This window comes from Sinocyclocheilus anshuiensis, unplaced genomic scaffold, assembly GCF_001515605.1.
Source record: "Sinocyclocheilus anshuiensis isolate Anshui unplaced genomic scaffold, SAMN03320099.WGS_v1.1 scaffold678, whole genome shotgun sequence".
Lineage (NCBI taxonomy): Eukaryota > Metazoa > Chordata > Actinopteri > Cypriniformes > Cyprinidae > Sinocyclocheilus > Sinocyclocheilus anshuiensis.
The window spans coordinates 373676-382219 of NW_015544157.1; the positions used below are offsets into that span (position 1 = coordinate 373676).

An 8544-nucleotide genomic window follows, 5' to 3' on the forward strand; every position below is an offset into this window, starting at 1 on the left:
TTCAATGTATGCTTCAGACACGGGTCACGACGAGGCGTTCCCCATAGCGACCCCTAGAGGACGCAGTTCGAAGTTCCCATGAAAGGGAACTCGCGGTGCTCCTCTATGTAGGCTAATTGTTTAATTTCATAAAACGAAAAATTGTAAGATGAGACAAATAATCATTTAATAAAATGTTACAAAATCGAGTTTGCAATTTATTTTATTATTCAGATTAATAATAATAATAATAACATAATATTTTGGTCATATTTACTATTAATTGCCCAGCTCCCCCTGTCAATGATCTAGCACCCCCTCAGCACCTGCGTTTAAAATTCTCTGGCGCTGCCCCTCATTAGTATCACATTTGCACTCGTGTGATATTGCACTTTTAGCCTATTGCTCATGTGATATTGCTTAACTATATGATGTAAATATGAGACAGAAACTTAAAACAGGAGCATTTTTGCCCCATATCTTGAATTTTAGGGACATTCTAACTACGTTCTCTAGGCTCCATCACACAGTGAGTTGTTGCCCTGCCTCATATTTGTCTTCAATCAACTGTATGAAATGTCAGATGACCCACATAGGTCTGGGGTGGGGCAAGTGCGTTAAATGCGTTAATAATTTTAACGTGTTATTTTTCACCGTAATTAATTAATCTAATTAACGCGTTAATTTACCAGCCCTAGTTTGTACAGTTGTTTTTCTCTCTGTGTGTTTTGTGCTTTTCTGTCTCTTGTACTGTATGATGAATCTCGGTCAAAATTCAAATAACCATTTGTCAGTTTTGTGTGATAACGAATAATTAACACGGTTGTCACTGTTTTTCTAGCTAGCGCCATCAGTATGCAAAAGTTGAGACCATGCGATGGCCAAGTGGCAATAGAGCCAGCTAATTAAAACTCAACTGACTAGCACACAGCTTTAAAACAGGCTTCAAGCATCGTGTGTTCAAACAAACTCAACAAAGATTTGAAAGCAGCCAGAATTTGATGGGGTTTCATAAATAAATTCATGAGTGAATCTCTTTTTAATTGCGCTCAGTATCATCATGCTGTTCTGCCGTTGAAATGTTTAGTCTCTGGTAATAAACATCTCTGAGTCTATAATGGTGTTGGATTTTTATCAGCTGTTAGAGTTTCATTACAGTTATGTCAGCTTTGTCATCATATTTAATCTTATATATGGTTTTGAAAAGTTTGCAGAAGACAAGATTAAACTGCAATCACATTGCATTTGCATGAATATCTAATATAATAACTCCGTTGACAGCAGCATTGGCATGCTCTTTTTACCCTTAAATGCATGAATGTTTCGTCAATCATTATTACATATTTGAGTCTAGCGACGCAGAATGTATATCTAACTAACATCGATCTAGTTAGTATAGTATACCAATAGTGTGAAACTCTCCTGATATTTTAATATCAATTATAAAATAAAATAAAGCATATTTCATTATCTGTTTGTATCTGTTATAATTTGGAAGGATTCGTTTTGAGCAGCTGCCTCAGTGCATTCAGCATCTGGCTTATATTTGGGATCTGAACTATTTGATATGTTACTTTCAAAACAATTGTTGTTTTCATCATCTTCAACATTTATATTTTGTTTGCTGACAGCTACTTCATCAGATCCTTCAAATGAATATTTGATTATGTACTTTGCAGTAAAACACTGAGCCATGTCAAGATGTGCTGTTTATTCTTTGTATACTTTGATGTATTATTATATTATCATCACATCAATATTATTTATTAGATTTCCCCACCCAAAATTTTCCCAAAAGGTGAATTACACTTAGTAAGACATGACATTCAATATTTTTGAGCACTATATATATATATATACTATTACAAACCTCCGGTCACTAGTGTTTTAGTTTTTTTTATCATTAGAAAACAGTCATTATTTTGCAATTGTCTTTTTTTCTTGTTATATTCTTGATAATGAATAGATTTAGGTATGCTAAGAAGATGGAGGTCTAACTGGATGGATGACATCCCAGGCTGCTAAAGTAAAAAGAAAAAAGAAAAAAAAAACACATTTAGTGCACAGTCACATTGAATTTTTCACCATAGTGTTGCGCAAAGCAACGTTCAGTTATCATTTTGGTAAAATTATTTGAACTCATGAAACAAGGCCAGGGATATGACCAGTTTTTATTTCATGTCATCTCTAGAGGATATCCTCTATTTCTGTGATATCATTAATATGTTGTAATATTTGTCATACTTTTAATCCCTGTCTCTTTCAGTATCACAATAGATGATGTCGTGTATGTGATAGATGGAGGGAAGATTAAAGAAACTCATTTTGACACCCAAAACAATATCAGCACCATGACAGCAGAGTGGGTGAGCTTAGCCAATGCCAAATAGGGGAAAGGCCGTGCTGGCAGGTACAGATATTTCTCCCTCTCTCCCTCCCCTCACTCATCCTCTTTTATGTGTTATTCCTTCCTCAATCCATTCACAAGTATCAAAACCAATTTCAGTCAGAGGAATTGCACCCTTTGGAATAATATCAAACCTCTGAGAATATGCAGAGCGTATGCTTGTATCACAGGAATGCTTTGGGATAAAACGAATCATTTCATGCCATATGACGACAACCTAATATCACAATATAAATAATTTTATTTGATAACAACAATATATAGGGCTGGATGATATCAAACAATATCATATTGAGATTGCAATAATTTGTCAATAACAATGATAAGTTTTGGACATTTTTACTCAATGAAATAAATGTGAAAACAGTCAGTTAGTGCATGTTGTATGTTTGATGTAATATTTCATTGTAATGTATGTACGTTCCCTGAACTACATTTCTGCAGCTATTAATATGTTTAAATGAAACCGAAAAGAGGCAGTGGTGTTTGATATCATATTTTATCTTATTGTAAATACAGTGAGGAAAATTGCAGTAGCCAAGGTGAGCTGACTGATGTTATCAAGTACGCTGCTCTTTGCAGAATTACCGGACTTGCGTCGTCCCGTCACCGGGAGTTAACAGTCTGAAGTCTGCGAAGTCTGAACTACCGAGGATGCAAGTCTGAAATTTGCATACTTTGTATCGAGAAACGTGCGCAGACCTACTTCACCAGACAATTTGCCTAATCTTCTCGTTAGACCGCGATGCCCTACTCCCTATGCCCTACTCCCTTCGAAGGGCGATGCTCTTGAAGTGTGTTCTTTGAGGGTGTAGGGCATTACTCTCATGTATAAGTGTTTGGAACTCCCTCGGGGAAGGGAGTGACTGACCAAATGTTAACTTGACAACGCTGCACATGCATGCATCATTCAGCACTCAATCAGTTGTTGTAAATATAAATATAAATATTTCTTCTAATTGTTGTTTTATTCAAATATTGTCTAATTGTGCCTTATTTACTATTAAACGGGCCATGAACTGTCTCTGTTTTTTAATTTTGTACTGGTCTCTGAGGTCCACTTATAATGACTTTTACACCAAAAAACATCATAATTTAGAAGTAATAGTCTATTTTCTGTCCTGTTTTTGACCTAGATATATCATATATTATATATCTAGTTCCATTTTAACTTTCTAACTTTCTGCTTAATATGTAGTTTCCTTTCTTCTTTCATACCTTCTATGTTTATTGATATCTACCTTAATTCCTTCCTGCATATCTACCTCTGTTACCTTTATTTTTAACCTTCCCTACGAGAGATTGGAGAATTCATAAAATTTTTTATTTAATTTAATGAAATACTAAGGATTTTATGTTAAACTAATGAAGTATGATTTGATTTTTAATGTAATAATATAGGTGAGTCGCTTCAATGATATTGTCTGCTAAATCAGGGCTTTTCAACCTTTTAGGACATGCGCCCCCCCAACACCCATTACTGTATTCACACCGAATTACTTTATTAACATCAACATAACGCACATTTCCATTAAAGCTATTAAAGCAGCAAATTGTTTTTCTTTTGCTCTGTTTGATTAACATTTATATAAGAAATGCACGGATCCGTTATACTGATGTACATCTGATATTTTCTTTACTGTTACGTTCACTTAAAACAACCGACTGTGCTTACAAGGATACTTGTCAAAACAGCCATTGGTATTCACCTGCTGTCTGAGAAGGCTATCTGTTTGTGCACTTCAGATGTGTGCGCGGTGCGCATAGAAACGCGTTATCACAGCGCGTGCATACCGCACTGAGATGTCTTTGGCTTAAATGGCTTAAAGTTACTTTAATGTTTAAACTGACAAGACTTAAAACATGTCAGAATGCAAAACGTTCTTGAGGAAGCAGCACTGGCCTGATCGTTAAGATAGTTTTGGGGGGCTAAGGTGACAGATAGGGGGGCTGAAACCCACCTAAAAAGGGTTTAGAACCACCCCTGGTATAGCGTGCGTAATTATACTGAAACATAAATATATAACCAGTTTACCTGATTCAATGTGATGGCTGAGCCTGTTTCTGAGGGCTGAAACCCACCTAAAAAGGGTTTAGAACCACCCCTGGTATAGCGTGCGTAATTATACTGAAACATAAATATATAACCAGTTTACCTGATTCAATGTGACGGCTGAGCCTGTTTCTGAGATAACAACATGCCAATCCGTGGTTGGATTTCCGACACGACTAACCGTAAATCATTTTACACTGTCAATAAGCCTGACTGATACTGGAGCCAACTCTGCTCTAACTGTCGACTAGCAGTGGGAGTCAGATTGCCCCCTAGTGGATGGCTAAAGATTTGCTAACTCCTAGTCATAAATCCTCAAAGGAATGTCTCTGAATTAACTGATGCTGGCGCCCCACAGGTTGAAAACCCTTGTGCTAAATGAATACATATAAATCTAAACTATAGGCCTGAATTCTCAATTAAATTTGCATTCATCAAACAGACTTTCCTAATGTAAGTGGTATGACATTGTTTCCTCTGTCTCACTTGTTTTGTGTGTGTGTGTGTGTCTGGGTAGAGTGTCTCCTGGGAAATGCTATCACCTGTATAATGGACTGAGGGCCAGCCTCCTGGTTAACTACCAGTTACCTGAGATCCAACGCACTCCACTGGAAGAGCTTTGCTTGTAAATAAAGGTATTTAATCGGACACTCAGTCTGAGCATACTTCATTCACTAAAATGCATGGTTGAATTACCCCTCAGAGATTAACAAAAGTATCAATCAATCTAGCTATGTTTGAGTCACACTACACAGGTTTGGTGTCAGCAGTAGGTGTGTATACTGTTAAAATGCGTAAGAATCATGCTTGTTGGCAGTTCTCAGAGAGAGAGCTTCTCACTGCTGTGGTTTTAGGAAATTGGACTGAACATTTTCACTGGTGACTCATTCATGCTCTCCAACACACACACATTCTCTTCATTACACACACACTCTCAACCTCTTTCCCCTGAATCTGTGTGGCTCTAATGGGGCCTGAAGGCATAGGTTTCTTAAATAGTCTCCGGGGACTGTAATAAGCGAGCCCACAAACAAACTAATGGATTAAAAGGGACATTAATCACTGTCATTGTATCTGAGGGGCAGTGTAATCGTGTAACAAGGCCTTTGAGCGGTGTCAATTACTGCTTATTTTCACCTCCACATGGCTGCCCAGTCCCAGTTCTCTCTGATGCTCAGCAGTACAGCGGGCACAAATAAATATTCACTCTCATTTATGCACACAAAGCCTTGGGGTTCATATAATCATTTGTCTGCTTAGATTATGAGAAGTTATTTATAACAGTGTGGTCTATCTCTCTCTCTTTTTCTATATATTTTTTATGTCAGATACTGAAGTTGGGACCCATTGCGTCTTTCCTGCGAAAAACCATGGACCCCCCATCAAACAAAACGATAGAGCGGGCCATCACACACCTGGTGGACCTGGTGAGAGGCTAAAGTGAAGAAAGGGAAGAATAAATTATATAATTGAAAAATAGGGTTGGATTCATAAGTAAGGGATAATTTACAGTCTTCCATTACCGTAAAATAAATTGGGTAGTCAGGAACCCAGCGCGAAGCAGCTACATGGCTACTTAGAATACTGAGTTAACGAGCCGTAGCTTCGTGTCAGTCTTGCCTTCACGTCCTGCATTAAAATAGTTTAAAGCCATGTATTCACTATTTAGCAGCAGTTTTTACGGCAATATTTAAATATTTAAATGACACCCTGGTCATTCTTGGTGTACCCAAAATAGTCCCACACTATCGACTATTCAGTCATTTCTCTGGAGGAAATAAAGGATCGCTGTTTGGTTCCACTGTTATAGTTAATCTAGTGTGTGTAGCAGCCTCCGTGTCTCTGATAAGCACAGCATTTTAAGATGGTGCACCGCTAGTGTAACTTTGTTTTAGTTTTGCGCAAGTTGCAACTGTTCCGTGCAACAGAAACACTCGGTGTAGCGGAACCTTTACGATTAATTAACCGTGACATTTTAAAGCGCGGTTAATTGTGAAACCGGTTAATCGCTGCATCCCTAGATGAAATCAATTTGTCTATGGAGGACTTCCATTTTTAATCTTGCTATATACGCACACACCATCTGCACTGTGATTGGCTGGATTAGTTCCACCTTGTCATTGTGTCGCTCACATTACGAGATCACGTGGTGATAGATTAAGGGACATATAGTAAAAGTTTAAGCAATGAAATATATTTTAATGTACATATATAATCTCAAATATAAATTGATATGCTGATTATAAAAGTTTACAAATTGCAGATATCTAATACATATTTACATTTGGCATAATTCATGTTTACATTTTCCCTGGGTAAATTCAAAGAGTGAACAACGCAATTGAGCATCTCTGTGGTGCTATAAAACTTTCCTTCACTTTACACAGGGACTCCAATTCCACAAAATGTAATGTTTCATAATGAGCCCTGAGCTCACATAAAAGCTATTGGATAAAACATATGGTGTATTTGTCCTTTGTATCAAGCTACTAAAGTTGTTCCTGCTCTGTAGTGTACTGGTATTCATCCAGTCTTCATGTGCTGTACATTCCTCAGGAGGCAGAGCTCCAGACATTGGCATCAGACATTAATCTCTAGGCCTTGCAGATGGTCCATCCTCTGCATGTTTTTCTCGATGGTTGCCTGACAGGTGATAAGTTCGGCGCACTCAGCCAGGAATCAGCCCCTCTCTCCATCCCGCAGGCGCTCGCCTTCATACCAGCCTAAAACCACATCCATACATCAATTCACCTTCTTATGTACATAAACCGGTCACTGATCATGATCAAAGCAAAAACATCAACTACAACGAAACACAATCTGCTGTCAGAGCGATGACTTAGTGGTCACTAATGGCGCTTTTCCACTGCATGGTATGGCATGGTACGGTTCACTTTTGGGGGGTTTTCCACTGGGTACAGTCAGGGGTGTTGCTTTTTTTTTTTTTTTACTTGAAGTTATTAACACTACAAATAGCCTATGTGTTGGCAGAAATGTATTTATTATAAATGTTATGTTATTACATATTGGGAAATATTTTAATTTTATAGAAGGTTTTTTTGTAGTTTCTTCATGTTTAGTTCTTTTTTTTACTACAAATGTTATTGTTTATTATTACTTATTATTTTAAAAACCATATAACCATGGTAATGAGGACCATGGTTTTACTTCTTGTGAACCCCATCCTACTAATAGTCAGCTAAACTCTGGATTCTAAGCAAGAACTTCTTTCTTTTTAAATGTTCTAATGAATTTTAACGTTCTTCTTCTTCAGCTGGCGCGTGACGCCTTTATGGCAGATCGCAGACTTATAAGTGCATTACCGCCACCTATCGCTCAAAAGGGCCATTAACACTCTATCTACAATCTCAATTAGGAGTGTCAATGGTCCATTTAAGAGATAGGTGGCGGTAATGCACTTATAAGTCTGCGATCTCCCGTAAAGCAAGAAGAAGAAGACATGTCACGCACCGGCTGAAGAAGAAGACGCGAACGCGCTCAGGACAGTGCAGACATTGCAGTGAATCAGAGGTAAAAAACGATATAAATACTGTTCAGTAGCGATGTTACGTTCTGTGCCGAGGCTTCGGAGCGTGTTTCGAGAAATCCCGGCAGCTTTCAGTGAAGCGCGTATCGAGGATTGTATTGCTTTAGAGCAGTGGTTCTCAACCTTTTTTTCCACCGGGCCGCACTATGGTCCAAGTGCAATTCTCGCGGGCCGCACGCATATCATTTACATATCACGTCAGCAATACAAACCAACCTGATTTATAATATTATAGCCTAAATATTATGATATCTAATCGATTACATTCATTGAAATAAATAAATAATTCTACTCCCCATAAATAACACCCAATTGTGTGAAATTCGACTCGAAAGGAGTAACAACAAAATCATTTTTTATATGTTCTACATTTCATGTATCTATGTAACACATATTCTACATTAAAAAATAAATTTAGAATGAACAATAACTGCTGTACAAGGAGTAAAAAAAAATAAATAAAAAAAACATACCTAATGCAGAAAAGCCGCCTCTTTTTCCGAATTGCGTAGATGGCCACTATCTTTCTTTCATCTCTTCTGATAAATTTTCAGTCAA

At 37.5% G+C, this 8544-nt stretch overlaps 1 long non-coding RNA gene across 1 annotated transcript in view; it reads right to left on the reverse strand.

Moving 5' to 3' along the window:
• Positions 1-6871: 6871 nt before the first annotated feature.
• Positions 6872-8544, reverse strand: part of LOC107695443 (uncharacterized) — an 11810-nt gene continuing 10137 nt past the window's right edge. Inside the window, exon 3 of the long non-coding RNA XR_001634997.1 lies at positions 6872-7162. This is a non-coding gene — a long non-coding RNA (uncharacterized LOC107695443). The remainder of the gene's footprint in view (positions 7163-8544) is intronic.